This window comes from Lissotriton helveticus, chromosome 11 (genome assembly GCF_964261635.1).
Source record: "Lissotriton helveticus chromosome 11, aLisHel1.1, whole genome shotgun sequence".
In the NCBI taxonomy this organism is placed as follows: Eukaryota; Metazoa; Chordata; class Amphibia; order Caudata; family Salamandridae; genus Lissotriton; species Lissotriton helveticus.
The window spans coordinates 423,285,200-423,305,710 of NC_136072.1; positions in this window are offsets into that span (position 1 = coordinate 423,285,200).

Below are 20,511 nucleotides of genomic sequence, written 5' to 3' on the forward strand. Positions count from 1 at the left end.
GTATAGAACTTCTATTCCGTTCCCTTCTCCAGCCGATTAACGACAGCCTAAATAAAGTAGAGACTAGGCTCACTCTACTAGAGTCATCTCTCACTACACTAACCACCTTAGTGAGCAAGCAACCCAAAAATGTGGGACCTTGTCCCCCCGCAGGAAATCCTCCCAAGTCAGGAGCATCTCAGGGTGCCAACATAGTCCATCCCTCGAGTGTACCCACTGCCCCCCTCTTGCAGCCTTTAATGGCTATCCCAGTCAAGGCACTGCGCAACATCTTACCCAGTGGGCCCCCACAATCAACAGTCGCTGCCCCTCAAAGCTCCCAGATGGGGACTAACGACGGCCATCAAGAAGCCGGTGGAGTCCCTGCTTTTTCCCCGGGTCGGCCACCCTCAAGACCACGGAGACCAGATCGCCCGCCAGAAACTAATAGTCTAACGGTGGTACTAGCAGGTGCCCCCCATTTAAGAACAGGAGAATATGAAGATTACCAATCTTTAAAGAAAAAGGTCATTAAATGGCTAAATTGGAACCGACCCCTACCATCACATTTTAACAATGAGATCATTATGGTTAGAAGGGTCCCTTGGCTAGGGAGGTCCAGAAAAACAATAATAGGGGATTGCATTTTGGTATCTTTCAAAGATCCGGGCACTGTCCTGCATATTTGTGAGGGTGTAAATCGATCACTGGACTCAACTATTCAGACCCTTCCAGTGACCTTTTTCTTCCCTCCAATTCGCATGCACAATGCTCCATCGCATGATGAATGGATAAGGGTGGAACACAGGCGCAGACCTAAGGATTTTGTACAACGCCCAAATCTTCAACTGCCGGATACCCCCTATTTCCACTTCAACCGTTTTAATTGCTTGAACAGCTTGGATGGGGTTGATTGACTCTCCGCACATTATGCAGTGCCTCGGGATAACGGTTCCTGTTTATTCTACGCGCCATTTCTTTTGACTGTTGGTAATATTCCTGGATCATCGAAGGACCCAGTGACTTCGGATACTGGCACCCCAGGACTTTCGGATCTATCTGTCCACAGTGCTGAGAATGCATCTGGAACACTGAATGATCCGGTGCTTGTGGTCAATGCCTCTTGTAGACTTCCTGACCCACCCGCCCCTACTGTTGGCAATGCGCCAGATCTCTTGACTGAAACGGTGTCCGAAACTACCCCCTTCAACCCTTCTGGCAAGGCAAACAATACATCTGACCAGTTGAGGTTAATATGTTGGAACGTTGCGGGGCTGGCCAATAAATTGGGTGACCCGGAATGGGCAAATTACATCGAGACCGGGGACGTATGTATGTTCCAGGAAACCTGGGCCAGAGAGGATTATGGTCATCAAGGCTACTTGTCATTTTTTTATTCCAGCTAGGTGGGAAGGCAAAGGTCGTCCTTTGGGGGGGCTTACGACTTGGGTTGCATCTCATCTGGGCTGTGTGGCAACTCGGCTGCCAACCAACTCCGAAGATATTCTTGCGGTCTCATTATCCTGGCCCAACCAAGTGAAACTTGTTTGTATTAACATCTATTCTAGGCCAGTGGGAGTTGCAAAGGAATCGCAGACCATAGATGAACTCTCAAATTATTTATCTGAATTACCGAGTGATTCATTCTATGTGGTGGGAGGGGATTTTAATTCCCATTTTGAGCCACTACCCGGTCTTCTGGAGGGGTTTTCACCGGAAGAAGAGGCCAGATGGGCAGTGCCCCCAGTGGAAGCTCCCCCCCCCGAAGGCTTGGACCCCATTAGCATTACAAATCACAGCCCTTACCCTTAAGTTTGGAATTAGAGCTTGCAATGGGCGATTGAACTCGGATATACCCAGTAAAACCACCTACAATAAACTTGGAAGGGAATCTCGCCTGGATTATGTCCTGGTTCAAATAGTGAAGTGGCCGGCAATACAGGACTTTAGGGTGATGGAGAGGTCGGATAGTGACCACAACCCGCTCGAGCTTGATCTTATCCATCCTGGCCCCCAAGCATCCGCGACTAACGCGGAAGGGAACAAACCTGCTCTTCTCCTGGATAATACCAGGAGAAGAATTAGATGGGAGCACTTGGTTGCAAGTAAGAACAAACTCCCCTTGCTCTATGATGGGATAACTCCCATCTTGGAAATTGTGGGGGGTCTGGATTCCGATCCAAATAATAAAGATTCCCAGGCCAAACTGTACAAGGCTCATGAGGACCTTATAAATGCTGCGGCCCCTCATCTCTCCTCTAGTTTGCGAAAGCCTAGAGAGGTGCGACAAGGCAAAAATTCATGGTATAACCCAGCATGTAGAAGGGCAAAAGCAGAACTCCTCAGACTAATTAAGGAGGGGCTAGGGGGGGACAGCTTAAAACAAAGTAGGAGAGCCTACAAGAAGCTTGTTGCCCATGCTAAGGCTGAATGGGAGGAAAATCAGTGGGAAGAACTCACTAAGGCCCTAGCGATCCAAAACCATCGTTTGTTTTGGAGGATAGTGTGCGGGGGGTCAGGGAACCTACATTCGGCACTGGAGCCCAACATCGCTCCAGAGGTGTGGCAGGCACACTTTCAGTCCTTATATAGCTCCGAGCTGGGAGAATCTTCTGCAGTTACTGAGGTGGGCTGGCCGGGATATGAGGGTGAGCCTATAACGCTGGGTGAAGTCACTGCTGCCATTTCAGCCCTGGCTTCTGGAAAGGCGCCGGGACTGGATGGCTTACCTGGAGATATGTTTAAACAAGAGCCCATTGTCTGGGCGCCTTACTTTGCTGCCCTCTTCAATGGAGTCATTGGTGGCATGGAAATTCCCAGTACTTGGCTGGGGGCAGAGGTGGTCCCTATCTTTAAAAAGGGCACGCCTCTGCTCCCAGCCAACTATAGACCAATCAGTTTAATAGACGTGGCACAGAAACAGTTTGGCAGGGTCTTGCTGAATCGGCTCCAGGACTGGATGGAGGAGGTGGGTGCCCTTAGTCCTTACCAGGCGGGATTTAGGAGAGGGGTATCCACAGTGGATCAGGTCTTTAGATTGAATCTCATCTATTGGAGGGCAGCAAAATTCGAGGGCGGCAGTTTGTACACAATTTTTGTGGACTTACGAGCCGCCTTCGATTTGGTGCCGAGGGGGAAACTTTGGAGCGTCCTGGCAGAGATGGGCGTTCCCCCGGACATCCTACTAATCCTACGGAGGCTCCATCAAAATAATTATGCCCGAGTGAGGTGTGGGCGCTCGGGGGAACTGACGGATAGATTCCCCGTTGGCCGCGGGGTAAGACAGGGTTGTGTGTTGGCACCGACCCTGTTCTGCCTTTTCGTCAACGGGGTAATCGCCCACCTAAATGCCACCGACTATACTGACGCTCCCAAATTGAATGGCAGCAGGGTGCCCGCAATTATGTTTGCGGATGACACCCTGCTGTTATCCAAAACCCCAATGGGGATACAGAGGATCCTCAATTCATTTCTGGCCTTCTGCACCGACAGAGGGCTAGAAATCAACGCAGCAAAAACCAAATTCATGGTTTTGAATCCGAGTCAAAAATTGCGGCCGAATCCGCAACTGGGAGCTGTGCGACTCGAGAGAGTATCCACCTTCGAATATCTTGGTGTGACTCTTAACGAAACCATGTCTTGGGGAGCCCATCAGACTAGGGCAAACCTCAAACTTACACAAACTACTGGAGGTATCGCCCCGATGATGACCGGTTCATCATACCGCCCACTGGGGGCACTAATCCAGATATACAAGGCCCAGGCTAGGGGTGCGATCATGTATGGGGCGGAATTGTGGGGTCATACACCCTGCCGGAGTATGACACTTACGGAAAACAAGTTTATAAGACAGATAGCCGCACTTCCGCCCAGTACTCCGCTGCTCCCCCTGAGGCTGGATTTGGGCCTACGACCGTTAGCGGACGAAATAAGCTTGAGACCTATAGCTTTTTGGCGTAGGTTGTGGAGCAGTAACGATCTCGCAGAATATAGGGCGGAATTGGCCGAATTATTGAACCATCCAAAAGCGCTCCATATCCCCTGGGTCAAAAACATTCAAACTACCTGTATGGAACTAGGGCTCCCTGATTTATGGATGGACCCGGCGAATGCTGCATTAAGCATTTCTAAAAAGTCCCTGGCCAACATATACTACGAATACAAACTAACCAGGGCCCGATCAATGCAGCCAGAAGGGTCCTTATCCTCTGAGTTTTTGCAAAGCAAGGACCTTTATATGTTCGAGAAGGTACTGGATCCTATCTCTCCTGTTTTTGCTAGGAAGTTGTTTCTCCAATGGAGATATGGCACGCTGCCCTTTCGGTCCTTCACAAGCACTTGGTCACCTTGCTCCATCACAAAGCAGTGTCCGGCCTGTGATGCCACGGAGGAAACCGATCTACATGTGGTTTTCTTCTGCCCTGCTTACAAGGCAGCTAGAAAATATTGGCTCCTCCCATTGATAAGGAATATGGGCTGCAGGGAATATGCACCAATGTACAGGATTTTAAAATCTGATGTCTCTGCCCCAATAGTTTTCGCATTAACAAAATTTCTTATTAAGGTTTGGTATACACGTAACCGCATTTTAAAAACGTTGGGTCTCTCTTAAAAATTTTAAGATGTACAGTTCAAGTATTTTGTATACATATTCCAATGGTTTTATCTTTTATGAATCGATGTATTGTGATGTATTTGTGTATTGTTTACCTTTTATGGCCAATGGCCGAAATAAAGATTGGAATACGAAATAAATATGCAATACTTTTCTAATTGTTCTGGTTAAGTACCCAGCCTTACCCATCCTAAGTGTTAGAGTTTATATATTCATTCTTCCCAGTGCATCAGCCTGATAAAATATTTAAGTGTTTGTGCTCCTACAGTACTTGAATTGATGAAAATAATGGAAAATTATGTGGGGAGTAAAATCACAAAGCGCTAAGTCTCTCATTTGTGCCCTGAGCTGAACATCATGCTGGTTCTCCTGGCCTCTTTGACACAGTATTCAATACCCAGTTCTTGAATAAACAATCACATTTCATCTTCTGAGGAGATAAGAACCATAAGTGTATGTTCTTGTGGTTCTAAACATTAGAGTTCACATCTCATCCCAGAGTTATTTAATCACAAATACACATGCAGTTCTGCATCCTGATTTGAACACCATGGCTGCTCCGTTCCCATTAGTATAATCCATCTGGTTCCAACCTTCAAAGATGTGGTTCTCCCTCTCCACCACAGGGATTCTTTCGGAAGTTCTGGATTCCATAGAAGAGTAAATGCCTTAAAACTCCATCATGTGATTCCAACAGATGTTTTGCCATCCCATCGAGAATGTGAAGTCTTTATTCCTTATTGCCCTTATGTGCTGTAGAATTCATGACAAATGTATTCACTGTACTCCCAAAATATCTATGTCCACAGGAGAATTCCAACACATAAATGACAAATGGAGTTTCACAAGTAATCGATTCTTTGATGTAGTAACATTTTCCATTTTAGATCTCAAATTGGGTCTTATTACAGGTATAAGGACAGGCATTACACTTCTGTTATTTACAGAACCCTTTCTTGTTATCATTGAGACAATTCATAATTGTTGTCCTTCCTGTTTCTTCTGGCTGCATAAAGCTGCTTGTGAGTCTATCTCCTAGAGATGAAGTTTGTTTGTAAGTGATGTTCGGATAATCCGGAAGTAGGTCCTTTAGAGTCTCATCCATTTTCAGGATCTGACAATTTCGTTTAAGGAGTTCCCTAATTTCTTGATGTGCTGAGTTGTATTCAATTATGTACCTCACAGAGCCTTCACCCTCTTTGTTGGTCATGGTCTTAGGTTTAACTACCAGTAGTTCTTCCCTTTTCCTCTTTTTACCTCTTAACAAAGCATCATCCAAAACCTACATCAGGTATCCCCTTGGTTCAAATCGTTGGTATATCTCTCTCACTTGCACTTCAAGTTCCTCTGTTTCCTTCTTGCATGTTGAAATTCCCCATATAGGACACTCCACTTTAAGGCACAGGGGTGCCCACTGTTGGCATGAAGGATGCTGTTGCTGCCGGTGGCTTTTCTGTGGATCTTTGTTCATAGTTTGGCCTCCTTTACATACACACCAATACCCAGTTATTTATCTCTGTATTTGCTAATTTCAAAGGTGAATTTAAGCTTCAATGGGTTGTTATTCAAGGACTCTATAAACACCTTAAAGTCCTTTCTTCGATCTTCCCATAACAGAAACAAATCCTCTGTGTAGTGGACCCACATCATGACCTGGTCCATTTGTGCCATGTTCTGGTTGTTCCACACAGCAAACTCATTGTGAGGTTTGCATAAGTTGGTGAGAAGGATGTCCCAGTGGCTGTGCCTTGCTTTTGGAGAAAACACTTTTTATTGAACAGAAACCCATGGGGGCCCATTAGGAAGGCAGGCGGATTGCTCCCGCTGGGCCGGGGGTAGCTACCGCCGGCCCGGCGGGGGCAATCTGCCCGCCATCCTCAACAAAATAACCTGTGGTACCCCCCTGCATTTGCTTACACAATGTGTCAGGCACTGCGCGGTGCCTGCCGCTTTGTATATGCAAATCCATAACATGCATTTTTAACATTGTGGCGGGTGCTATCCTAATGTGCCCCATAGTGTTCATGACAAAACCTCATAATTTCCGTTATCATTTTGGAATGATCCAGAAGTAATATTGACTGTGACTTCAAAAAATATATACAGGCTTGCTTACCATTTTCGTGTTGGATGGAAGTATGTAATGACACAGCAGCAACCATAGCCATCCAATAGCCTGACTTACAGGGTATTTCGTCAATCCTAGTGAGGTAGTCTTGTGAATCTCCAAGCTAGGATGATAGTGTGGTCACATATGGAACAAGCTAGAGACCAATTAATCTTAAAGTATTTTCAAGGAGGGCTTACCTGCCTTGTCCTCTATCTGGTGGTGGAGCACTGCTTTTTGGAGGGGCCCCTCTCCCTCTCCTCCTTGTTTCCATCTGGGACAACCACATTTCCACAGGAAAATCCAACCTGGGCATGATGTTGTCGGTCACTCGTCCCACGAGCTGATTTCGGAACTGTCCACATATGTTTGGGTTACCTCTACACCCATCTTCATTTCCATGGTGTTTCTGTTTTACAAATAATCAAATTTTCTTGCAAAAGTGTTTAATCTGCTGGTGGTATTGCCTGCCCTATCACAGTTGAATTTCTTTCCTTTCTTTGTCTCTATTTCTGTTTTGTGTTTCTCCACCCTCTTTTCCATCATTAATAAGGCATTCTTTACTTCTTCTTTTTCTTTTAAGGACTCCAATAGTTCCTCTAATTCATTGACTCTCTCTGTTGCTTTGGAAAGTTTTGTTTCAGCATGCGCTATTAATGTTCTCATCTATCTTACAGAGAATTCTGTAGTAGACATCTGCCACTGTTTCAGTAAATCTGTGTCTAAATCAGTTAGTGTCAGAAGCACAAAGATACACAGCCCCCTCAGGATCCTCTCATATTCACTGTAGTTTTTCAACATGGTCTTTTCCCACCATTTGCTGATTTCTGTAATACTGGTTTGTTCTAATTGTTTTATAATTTTCTACGGTTGGCAGCTAAAAAGTGCCTTGGCTTTCAGTTCACGAGTGGCACACTTTCCTGCCATCCTGACGGTTAGTTAGAGTTTATGATTGTCTTACCCTTAGCTTTATCCATTTCTTTGTGTGTTTAACTGTTTATGATGGTTGTTTAGGGTTTGGTTTATCTTGCCCCTCGCTTTATCAATTTCTTAGTATGCTTGTCTGTTCCTCCTTTAGGGATTCATTCATCCTTGGTCCGAAAGATATGGATTTTTCACATTTATCTTTTTGTCTTTCAGCTTTTTGACTTTTCTACAAATCTCTGTTGGCCCAGTTCCAATTTAACAATTATCCTGTTAATGCTTATATCTTTTCCTGCACAGGTAGGTGGTCATTCCTCATTGACCCCTTCTCCTGGGTATTTTCGCTATGCCAGATGGAGCCTGATATATGTAACCCTTTCTTTCAATTAGGGTAACTAACCGTCCGTAAATTTCACACAGTTCGCAAATTGGACCTCACGTCCGTTGTCCATGAGGATCCCTTTTACGGACGCCTTTTGTCCGTAATTTTGGGCCTTTCAGGGAACAGAGCTGTTCCCCTGCAAAAGGCCTCTGCTCCCTGATGGGGCCGCCTCACACTCCTCTGAGCACAAGAACAGGCCCACCCCGCCTATTGTCATTCTGTGTGGGGCTGATTGCCACAAACAGAATGACAATGGGTCAGTCTGGGCTGGCACAGCATGTGGTGGCCTCCTCCAGCCTCGGCCCAGGGTAGGGCATGCTGTCACATGGAAGTGCAAAAACGCCCATGCTGCTGCTAGTTGAGAATTCAGTTAACCAAAGGAAGGTGGTGAAAGAAGTTTAAAGGCAAGGCTTATAGTTAAAGTATAGCAGCCATGGTTGCTGCTTTTTTATTTTATGCAACTAACAACCATTGACAATGCCAATAGTTGTGGCTTGTTGTAGGTGTAACGTTACTTGTTCTAAGTGTAACGTTACTTGTATTATATATCTGGATGCAATGACAGAAGCAACAAAAATACCAAGCACAGATTTTTAGCTTATGTGTTTCAAGACACGCATTTTATTACATCAAACACCCTTTTGGAGAGACCCCCCTCGTTTTTTCACCCAACTTAAAGCTCTGGAAACAACACCATGTCACAGTCGCCCCACATCCAGGCACTGTGCATCATGCATGACTTCATGCCTTCCACTTTTTCAGATTGCCTATGTGCAGTGGCATAGTGAACCCTGCCCCACCCCACCCCTTGCTTTAGGAACTACAGCGAGGGTGGAATTCTTGATGGGTCTCATAATTAATGTGAAAAGATGAGTGAGTAAGTAAGTGAAGGGATGGGTGGATGCATGGCTGGATAGATGAGTGAAGTGATGGATGGATGGATGGATTGATGAATTGATAAGTGAAAGGGTGGATTGATGAATTGATAAGTGAAAGGGTGAATGGATGGACTGATGAGTGAAAGGGTGGACGTAAGGCTGGATGAGTGAGTGAAAGGGAGGGTAATTGGACAGAAGTATGGATAGTAGAGTGAAGGAGTGAAAGGGTGGATGGATGAAAGGATGGATGGATGAGTGAAAGGATGGGTGAATGATAGGTTCAATGGATGGATTCATGAGTGGATGTGTAGAGGGATGGGTGGGTGGATGGAAGGATTGATGGCTAAGCAAAAGGGGAATTGAAAGGGGGATGGGTACATTGATGAATAAACGGGTGAATGGGTGGAAGGGTGATTGAATGGATGGATGAATGAGTAAGTGAAAGGATGGCTAGATAGGTAAATGGCTGGATGCATATGTGAATGGATGGATGGATGGGTGGAAGAGTGGATGGATGAGTGTACGGATGGTTAGGGTGAAAGGGTAGATGGATGGATGGATGATGGATGAGTAAAAGGGTTGATTGAGGGATGGATGAGTAAAATGATGGATGGAAGGTTACATGATGGATAGGTTTGTAAATGGCTGAATATGGACATGGATGGGCACACAGATGGAAGGACAGAATGAATGATGAAAGACTGAATGATGGATGAAAGTGTGATTACGCATTACCTGCTGGCCGTGGGACGCTGTAGGTGCAAAGACTTAGGCACCTGGCATAATCCCCGGCAATGTGCGGAAGTCTATCCCTCACAGTCTCTGGAGCGAGTCTCGTTTATGCGGGAGGTTCTGATCAGGAGCAGCATAATAGCCCTCCCTGACATATACGATGGATATTTATCTTTTAATACTTTTTCACGTGCACTTCACCATACCTTCCAATCCTGGTCCTGATGAAGCGCCAACGACCTTTTTGCGGCAACAGAGGCGTGAAACATGTTGACCGTTTCATGATAGCTAGGCACAATGTGCCGTTTGGGATTATACTCTACTGAATAGCTTTTACTCTGACAAGGGTGTAGCTGTACATCACACCCCCTCTTTTTTTAGGCTACCCTTGTTCAGTCTTAAACTCACTATGCAGGCACTTTGGTACCCATATCTAGGACCCACATACCCCACAAAACCACATGCACCATCCGGCATGTCTCAAAAGATCTCTGTCAAAGTGACCCTTCGGGGGACCCATTGGCGATTGCAGCGACGGCACAACGAGGAGCAAGATGCCCGATGATGAAGCATGACACCCTCCAGGGTGTGTGAGAGCTACAAGAGACAAGACATGTTCTTTCCCTTGTCTGATGGGTCCGCCTCACATAGGACACATATTTTCTCTTCCTTACCTTTTAATAGCACATGGGTGACTGTTTGCACCCTAGCCTTGGAACAGTGTCCATATACTTGTTTTTACACATTGTAAGACCCATTAGATTAAGCAACATTTCCAGTACATTGATTTTCACATTTATATGAGTGATTGTCTCTATATAATATGTGTGTGTTGTAACGCACTCCAACACTCTGATCCACATACTTGGGATGAGTATCACTATAGAAGAAATTAAATACAGAGGGTCTATGTGAAGATGAGGGGCGCCATTGGAGGGTGGTAGCAAGGTCAGACTGGCCAGACCGGGCATCAGGTGTTTTCTCTGGGAGCTGGAAAGGTGGGGGCGGTTTTGTTACCACAAAAAGACCTGCACATTTGCTTAAAGCTGCGCGCATACTGACAAACCATGAAGTGCACAATTGTCTCAACCTAATATAAACATATTTTAACTTGTACTTTAGTGGTTGTCCATTTACTTACCTATATATTATTGAGCAAATTTCTCTGATGTGTCTGTAAAACTTACCTTTTGTCCTGAATTTTGACCTCCTGTCCAGAATTTTTGTCCTGAATTTTGAACCTTTGTCCTGAATGTTTACACTCACTGTCCTGAATTTGCACTCATGCCAGTTGGGCACCCTACAGTACACACTTCTGTTGTGGGTTGCATAACTTTGGAGTGTGTGCCGATCCATGTCATGTAGTTCTTCTTTTAGACTCCGTTTGCGACAAGGTCACACAGGGCTAGAGAAGGGACTCAAATAACCCCTGTGCCCCCTCTGAGATGTCCTCCCTCTCTTCACCTCATGAGCCGCTCACCTTAAGAAGTTTTCTTCCTGCAAACACACTTGTGCCGGGTGACTCTCAGCTACAGTTTGGATGGTTGTGTGTGGGTAGCGCTAGGTGTGGCTGTAGGCAGAGGCCGAGTTACTTCTCTCCATGGACACAAGAGCCGGAAATATTCTTCGCCTCCCTTCTGAGTGCTCGCTGTATGCGGACAGGTCACTGTATTAACAGAATTAGCTCCCAGTTCCCTGTCTTTTCTCTTCAACAGACGCCAGGATCCAAGGAATCAAGCGGCACGGTTCCGTAGGTGTAGCGTTATATTTTTATTCGCATTTTCATTTGAGCCAGTGTACAGGAAAGAAAAGACCTACGCATTTGGACCATAGCCTTCCATAGGGTTATAGAGTGTATGTTTAGATTGCCCCTTTTAACCCGTTCCATGCGTTGGATGGCCCCCAGCTGACCGACGTCACGGTGGGTGTGTGTGGAGGATGGCCGGGGGCCGTCCGAACACCACCCACTCATTAATTCACCAGCACTGCAGCGGAATTCGTGCCCCAGTCAAGGTGTTAAAGGGACAACCGCCAGATTCACACCCTGTTCTTTAAAATCAGTGAACTGCTGGGCTGCTTATTTTCACATCAAATTTGAAGTGTTTGATATTCGCCATTTTTAAATGTCACAAGTTTCTATACAATGAGTCATTCAGCCCCTTTGTAGACTATAATTACAGGAGAGGTAATGTGATAATCCCCATCCAATTTGCAGTTCCAGTTTCAAGGACATTTTGTTGAATGGGGCTTTGCGGGGAGCGGCCGACCGGAGGGAGGCCTGCTGTCCCCGGGGTGTTTTGGGGCCCCGGGAGAGGGGGGGGGGTTGCGGCCGAGCCGATGCAGTTCGTGGGCTGTTTTTGGGCTGGGTGGGCGGTTTAGGCTGTTCTTGGGCTCCCCTTGGGCTTGCTTGGGCTGGGGAAAATATAAGCGGCCATGTCAGGTCACTGTCCACCATTTTGGGGACAGTAACACAGCAGCCGGAGGGTTGTAGGCACGAGCGTTTTTGTGTTGTTGGCGAAGCGTTTTGTGAGGCAGGAATTTTGTTTGGGGCAGGAGTGGTAGCGGAGCGGTTGCGGTTTAGGCAGGGTGAGTTTGGTGCGGGGCGGGGTGGTGCTGCTGGAGATCGGAAGGCGTGGGCGTGATCGACTGCATGAGGCCGGCGGGCGGAGTGCGAGGGAGGCGAGCTACCTTGACGAGGCCGGTCGGAGAGTCTGAGGAGCAGGGGCATGGCGGGAGTAGCGACGCTGGAGGATCCACGAGTGCGGGAGGCCTTGCGCCTTCTGGGGGAAGCGGGACGCATGGACCTGGTGCGGCAAGATGTCCAGGTAAGGCTGCCGCGGCGGGCTGCCAGAGGCGCCGTGGCGGCGGTGTTGGCGTCCTGCGACCGGCCGATGTCTCCTCCGAGGAAGGAGGCGGGTGCGGGGAGGCAGGGGGGGAAGGCGGGAGGCAGTGGACAGTGGGGAAGAGCAGCGGTGGTGCCGGGGGGGGAGGCAAAGGCTGGGAAAAAGCGCGGTGGCAAGAGGAGGCCTGCGTTGGAGCTTGTGGGAGGGGCGGGGGGACAGGAGGGGTGACACGTGCGTCGGGCGGTTTGACTGTTGTGGAGGAGGTGGAGGGGGAAGAAGAGGTGTCGAGTAGTGTGGGGGCTGCAGGGGGAGCAGGGGGACGGGCACAGGTGGCGCCGCTGGGTGGGAAGGCGGAGATGGGGGACGGGCAGGGGGGACGGAGGGCACGAGGGGTAGGTTTGATGAACTGGGGAGGGGAGGGGGGCAGGGGGGGCTCAGGCATTGGACCAGGAGGGGGAGGGAGGGGCGAGGGCAGGGGGCAGATGGGGGGGCAGGGTCGCCATTGCTGATTGACGAATCGGACTTGGAGGGGGGATGTGGGGGGGAGAGCAAGTTGGACTGGGGGTCGTCATTGGGGGGAGGGGGGCGTGGTGGGGCAGAGCACACCGCCGTCACCACGGGGGGCACGTGCAGAGGGGGGGTGGGGGCTGGGGGGCGGCGGGGGTGCGTGGGGGGCAAGGGGGGACAGGGAGTGGTTTGGGGGGTTGGTTATGGAAGGGGGCTTTCAGGGGCTGGGGCGGGGGGCAAGGGGGTGTGGTGGGAGTGGGGGGGCAGTCACGGGGGAGGGTGGGGAGGTGAGGTGATGGGCCGGGAGGGGCAGGGGGATGGGGGAGGATGGGGAGAGCAGCCAGCAAGGTGGGGGGCATTCTGCGGCATGGGGGAGGGATGCGCAGAGGGTGTGGGGGATGGGTGGGGGCGTGGGGGGGTTGAATTTGTCCCAGCATGCTGGACTTTCCCCCTTTTTTCTTGGCAGGAGCTGTTGGCTAGGTGCTTGGGTGAGCAGCATGCGGCTCCAATCCACCGAGGGGATGGGCCGGCTCAGCCATGTATGGGCGGTCGCGCTCCACCGAGGGACCCATCACGAGAGCGTGCAGTACGGTGGGGGGGTAGGTCCCCACCAGCCCCACCCCAAAGGGTTGAGACGGCCGCCGGGGGTCGGGGATGGAGTGTTGATGCAGCGGAACAAGCCGAGTCGCAGGATGAGGGCGGGCGGAGAGAGAGTGTGGATCTGGGGGTACTGATGAGGACGTGTAGGGAGAAGGCGGGGCTGAGCAGGATGACACCCATGGGGGGCGGCAAGGACAGGCAGATGGGGTCTGTTCTGGAGATCAGGGAACAGGAGTCAGAGGAGGAAGGGGAGATTCGGGAGGGGGAGGTGGAGAGTAGTAATGATGTTGGAAGTGTCTTACAGGTATTCCCCCGGCAGACAGCGCCGAGAGTGACGGCCCCCCCGGTGCTACTGGTTAGGCGGCAGGATCCAGTACGGACGCCAGCCTTGATGCCAGGTAAGAATGGTGGCAGAGTGGGGAGTGGCTTGGGCACGCCTCATGGGAGACAGGTGTCGGTTGGTATGGACGCAGGTGGGAGGACTTGGTGAGGCTGGTGAAGGGTAGGTATGTGATGGATGCAGGGGTGGGTACGGACAAGGAGGGGGCGATGGGCGACGCGGTGTCAGTGAGCGCCGGGACGGCGGAGGTTGGAGATGCAGCAGCGTACAAGGCGAAGCCTGGGGGGGTTGCGGCTGGTGGCGCAGGGGCGAAGGAGAGTTGCAACGTGCCGGTGCAGAAGCTCCCGTACATGGGGGCATCGAAGCTGCTGGGGGCCAATTTGTCGTTGGCGACCAGGGAGAAGATTTGGAAGGGGGAGTATGTGGAGATCCTGAAGCTGCTCCACAGGGAGCTGCTGGCTAAGGAGGGATCGAAGGAGGAGGAGCAGGAGCTGGCCAGGCGCCCCAAGGTGCCCCTGACCATTGAGAACTGGTTGGCGGCTTTCCTGATATACGCCAGCGTATATTGTGAGAAGTTGCCGGATCGGTCAGTCGCCTTATTCAAATATATGGAAGTCGTGCGGCGGGCGCAGGTCACCTACGGGGGGGTATGCTTGGTCTCATTATGATGAGGAGTTCCGGGCTTGCATGGCATCGGATCCAGAGGCAAAGTGGGGGGAGCTAGATGTGGATCTGTACCAGCAGATGATGAGTGGAGCGAAGTTTGGACGCACCTTCTATATGGCCAGCGGGCTTCCGCTTGCGCCGACCCCCCTTTTGGCCCGTCCCACCAGTGGGGCCGGGGGACACCGCTGCACAGAACACCGTCGGGGCCTGCTGGGACTTTAACAAGGGTGCGTGTGGCAGGCAGGTTTGCCGTTTCAGGCACAAATGCTCCAAAGTGGAAGGAGACACCCAGTGGTGTGCAACTGGGGGGTCGGGGGGGATCCGCACAGGGGCAGCAACAGGCGGCGGCTCATGCTGGGGGAAGGGGGGTGGAAGAGGGGGGGGCAGGAAACATGGGCAAAGGCTCATACACCGGTTAGGCTGGATCGGATTGAGCCTCTGTTGGTGACCTATCCGCGGGTGGAGGATGCGGCCGTGTTGCGCCGGGGTTTCAGGGAGGGTTTTTGTTTGGGTTACGAGGGTCCGCAGATTGCTCGGTGGGCTGACAACCTGAAGTCCGTGAACATGCACAAAGGGGTCGTACAGGAGAAGCTGTTCAAGGAGGTCAGGGAGGGCCGGATGGTGGGCCCCTTTACGGAGCCGCCCTTGCCCAATTTGATCATTTCCTCGATCGGGGTGGTCCCCAAGAGGGAACCGGGACAATTTCGGTTGATTTAGCATTTGTCGTGGCCGGAGGGTGCGTCAGTGAATGACCATATCTCGGCGGAGCTGTCATCGGTGTCATACTCGTCGGTTGACGTAGCCTGGAGGATGGTGGCGTTGGTGGGACAGGGCGCCCTCATGGCAAAATGCAACATCAAATCGTCGTTTCGGTTGCTGCCGGTACATCCGGCGGATCACCAGTTGTTGGGGATCCAGTTCGACAGTCTCATCTTTGTGGACAAAGCGCTTCCCATGGGGTGCTCGGTTTCATGTGCATTGTTCGGGAGGTTCATTTCCTTCCTGCAGTGGGCTTTTTCCTGGCGCACAGGCTCAGAGACGGTGACACATTAACTGGATGACTTCTTCCTGGTGGGTAGGCCCGATTCGACTGACTGCCAGCGACAGCTGGAAGGTTTTACAGCCCTTATGGGCTATCTGGGGGTTCCCCTGGCGCCAGAGAAGACGCATGGTCCCAGTACGGTGCTGTCCTTTCTCAGTATAGAGCTTGACTCAGCGGCCATGGAAGCGCGCCTACCAGAAGACAAGCGGGTGGCAATGGTGGCATTGGTTGGAGCCATGCTGGCAAAGAGGAAGGTGATGGTGCGTGAGGTACAGGTCTTGTAGGGCACTTGAATTTTGCGTGCCGCGTGGTGCGAGCGGGGCGTACGTTTTGCCGTCGGTTGGGTCCGGCGTTGTCCGGGTTGACGCTGCTGCACCATCCCTTTCGCCTGTCGGCGGGGTTGAAGGAAGACTTGCGCATGTGGCTAGCTTTTTTGGGGCGCTTCAATGGGGTGCCCATGGCGCCTCCGGAGGACTGGGACGTCACGATGTCATCGGATGCGGCGGGAGTCGGCGGCTTCGATCTTTACTGGGCAGGGAGATGGTGCGCGGAGCAGTGGCCGGCGCATTGGCAGGCAGGCGGGCGGAGTATTGCCTTTCTGGAGTTGTTCCCGTTGGTGGTGGCCGTTACGGTTTGGGCGCAGGACTTGGCGCACAAGCGGGTTTTGCTTCGGGTGGATAATATGTCGGTGGTGCAGGTGGTCAACAGGCAGTCCGCCAGGGACCCGCAGGTGTTGAAGTTGATGCGCGTTTTCGTTTTGCGATGCTTGGAACAAGACATTTTATTTCAAGCCCGGCACGTGCCGGGGGTGGACAATGACATTGCGGATGCTTTGTCTCGTTCACAGTGGCAAAGATTCCATGGGCTAGCCACGGAGGCGGACGAGGTCAGGATCCCGGTGCCGGCGGCTCTTTGGTCGGTGGGAGACGGCGGGTCATTCAACTGGTGAAGGCGTCGGTGGCGGCGTCCACTTGGAAGGCGTACGAGCAGGCCTGGCAGGAATGTCAGCGATTTGGAGCGGTAAGGCAAGGGGACAGGTGGCGGTGGGAGGAACAGGTGGTGCAGTTCATGCTCAGTTTGATGGACAGGGGATTGTCGAGTGTGACGATTGCGGGGAAGCTGTCGGCGGTGGCGTTTATGAGTAAGCTGTGGTGGGGTTATTCGCCGTTGGCGGGGGAGTTGGGGGCGCATCTCCTGGAAGGATGGGCGAGGGAGAAGGGGGTGCGGATGCGTCTGCGGCGGTCGATCACGGAAGGGATGCCGGATGCGTTGGTGCGGACGTTGCCGCCGATTTGCCGGGATTGGAGGAGACGGCGCTGTTCTCCACATTGATGTCGTGGATGTTTTTTGGAGCGTTCAGGGTTTCGGAGCTGGTGGGGCTGAAAGGGGGGCTGGGGGTGCTGGGGGAGGAAGTGGACGTCCGGGACCAGGAAGTGGCGGTGCGCTTGCGACGCTCGAAGACTGATCAGCGCGGAGAAGGTACTTGGGTGGTGTTGGGGCCTGGGGGATCAGCGGCTGTATGCCTGGCAGCGTGGGGGAGGCGCTTGCCAGAGGGGAGGACACAGGGGGCCGGGGAGGTTTTTGGACGGGGGAGCTGGCAGGGTGACTGCGGCTCAGGTGTTGGGCTTCCTGTGGCACGCCCTACGGTCTATGGGTGAGGACCCGAAGGCGTTTGGGACGCATTTGTTTCGCATCGGGGCGGCAACGGAGGGGTTGGGGTAAGGAGGAGATCAAACGGTAGGGGCGCTGGAAGTCGGACTGCTACAGTACTTATGTCAGGATGTGGGGGGGTAGGCGGGGAGTGAGGACAAAACTGTGTTGCCCGCTGCTTACATGTGTGTCTTTGCAGGTGCTGTGGTGGGGCCAGCTGCGGTGGCGTTGGACATTTACATTGTGGGCCATTCTTTTGTTAAGAGAGCGGAACGGGCGGAATGGGACAGGCACAGGAACCTTAATTTGGAACTGGATGAACAGTTGTTTCGTTGTCATTGGCAGGGTAAAGGGGGTATACGCTGGCACGAGTTAGTGCTGGCATTGAACAATGTAGTACGGGGGGAGTCTGCCCGGATGTGGTAGTCACCCACTTAGGGAAAATGATTTGGTGAAGTGTAAGGGCTTAGCACTGGTAAAGTAAATGAAAAGGGACTTGTTGGAGATACGGAGTCAATGGGCAGGGTGTCATGTGATTTGGTCGGAGTTTGTGCCTAGGCGTTGCTGGAGGAGAGCAGAGAGGCCGTCAGCCATTGATAGGAGAAGGAGGAAGATTAACAGGGAGATGCGGGGTTTGGTGACAAGGAGGGGTTGAGTAGGATAGAGCATCCGGAGTTACGGTATGGCACTGTGTACTTCTTTATGGAGGATGGTGTACATTTGTCAAGGTATGGGATGGCTGTATATTGTTCAGCTGACGGAGGCACTGGACCGGGCTATTGGGGTGTGAAGGTACCCGAGGGTGCAGGTGTCCTAGGGGGAGGTCGAAAGACGTTATTGGGGCTTTCGAGTGACTCTTTTCATAGTCTAGGGGTTCAGGGTAGGAGGACTGGGGCGTTTCTGGACAGAAGGGGGGAGTGTACATATGACAAGTTATTTAATCAGTTAATCAGGCATTGTGCAGTTGGCATTTATGTTTATGTTGTTCTTCGGGAGGAACCATTTTAGAAGTGGGGTGAGGGGTTGTTAGGTAGTTCTTTTCTAGTTAGGCCTAGTTTTGTACGGCACAGGCCAAGGGTCTTTGTATTTGTGAGGTGCACCTGCTTCCAATGAAGCGGCCTTTGTCACACCTTATACTGTGTCTGCGGTTGGTCTGTCTCTCCCCCGCTCCCGATGGGCCCCAAAACCCACATGCACTCGCATTGGCAATTAGACACTGGCAGACAAAGATATATACGTAAAACAGGCCAAATGGTGGGAAAGGAAGTCCCTGCAAAAATATTTTGAAGTTCTGATGCTCAAGGAATGAGCAGAAAGTAATTCAGAAGCATTTAAATGGCTATTCCAAATTTTGGTTAAATATGCGGAAATAGACCGCGAACAGCTACTGAAGGAAATTGAAACCATTAATAGAGAGTTTGGGAATTCAGATCAAATGGATTTTATCATTAAATATCGAGAAGAGATCGCAGACAGGCTATGTAAGCAGGTGGACATCATCAAAAATCAGAAAGGCGCTGTTGGACTCCTGCCCAACCCACACACTGCAGGAACGAGGAATAGTCCAGACCCCTTCCCCGACTCACCAGCCACTCACTGAACAATACAAATGAGTAAGCTGCTGACCCAGAAAAGAGGGTGGAAATCAAAAAGGTAACCAAACCTTCCACCCTTTGAACGTGCCTTAAAAAGGAACACCCGCCTCCTTCTTCTGCACCTGCAAAAGGGAAACACAAAGTACACCCTAGGGTAATTATTCAATCCCCAGTCCTTCTTCTGCTACAAAAGACCACAATCCATGCATATCATATCACATACACTTACCGGAAGAATGAGCAGGCTTAGCTTCAAGGAGTTCGTCAGTCACTGCAAACCTAAGATAGCTTCTCTTAGGCTGCTTTTCTATAGGACTGTACGTGTTCGTAGGGGGTATAGGTAGGTCAATAGAGAGATATACAGGGTAAAAATCAGACCTCTTGTACCGGTCTGCAAAAACCCCTGATATCTGTTACTTTGGGAAGGGACTAAGAATCTGCGCGTTTTCTCATCCGCTCGTTCTCACAAAAAAGGAAACAAACCCAGCCGGGTTTGTTTCGCGGAATGGACGAAAACGTCACTTCCGCATAATGAAGCGGATGGGTAGCGCTCACGCTACCGTCTGATTCACCGCGTCTCCAAATCGGGAGAGCCGCGAACCGGGCAACTAACAAACAGGGGCCCCTGAATGTTAACGTAGTTGCACCAAACGGTCACAGAATCAAGAAAAGGAAAAAAAAAGGGGGAGGGATACTAAACCTAAGGACACAAGCTATCTAGATGAGACCTCGCTAAAGAAAGGGGCAGGCAGGTAAGGGGAAGATTACAAACAAGGTACCAGGACAAAAAACGAAGCAAGGATAAGGGAAAAAACTGGAAACAGCAGGGAAATCTCCTTCTTCTTAACACGAGCCCGTGAAAAGACAACAGCGATCAACTGGAAACACAGGAGCCTGGATGCAGGAACCCACAGGTAACAATAACAAGCATTGACATAAGGGTAGGACTCCTTTTTATACTACCGGTGTGTCATGTGATGATTTTGGGCATGGTCAGCAAAAGAGGACTGGGGACCAGGACCTAACAGTACCCCCCCCCAACAATCCTCCCCACAGGTCTTGGCTTCCGGGGATGCAGTCTATGGAATAACCTCACCAGCCGCGGAGCATGTACACCTCCAGCTGGCTCCCACGTCCTATCCTCCGGGGCATACCCCTTCCAATCCACCAAGTAGTACAACCTACCCCTCCTCCGCCTTGAATCAAGAATGGCCTGTACCTCAAACTCCTCTTCGCCGTCCACTAATAAAGGAGAAGGAGGGGGCAGAACCTGGTCAGAGGGAACAAAGGGCTTCAGCAATGAAGTGTGAAACACAGGATGGATCTTATAGTCCAAGGGCAGTAGCAACTTCATCGCCACGGGGTTGACTACCTGACTCACAGGGAAGGGGCCCACATACCGGGGTTGTAGTTTACGTGGGCCCGGTAGTTTCAGATTACGTGAAGCCAACCATACTTGATCGCCCACCTTATAACCAGGGGCCGGGACTCTATGGCGATCAGCCTGTACCTTCATTGCCTCCTTAGCTTCCTGTAAACTGCCCCTTGCCACCTCCCAGATGTCTCCCAAGCGTTTACCTATGTCATCAATGGCTGGCATGTGCCCAGTAGGTTGGATGGCTAGGACTCTAGGATGGTATCCCATAGAACA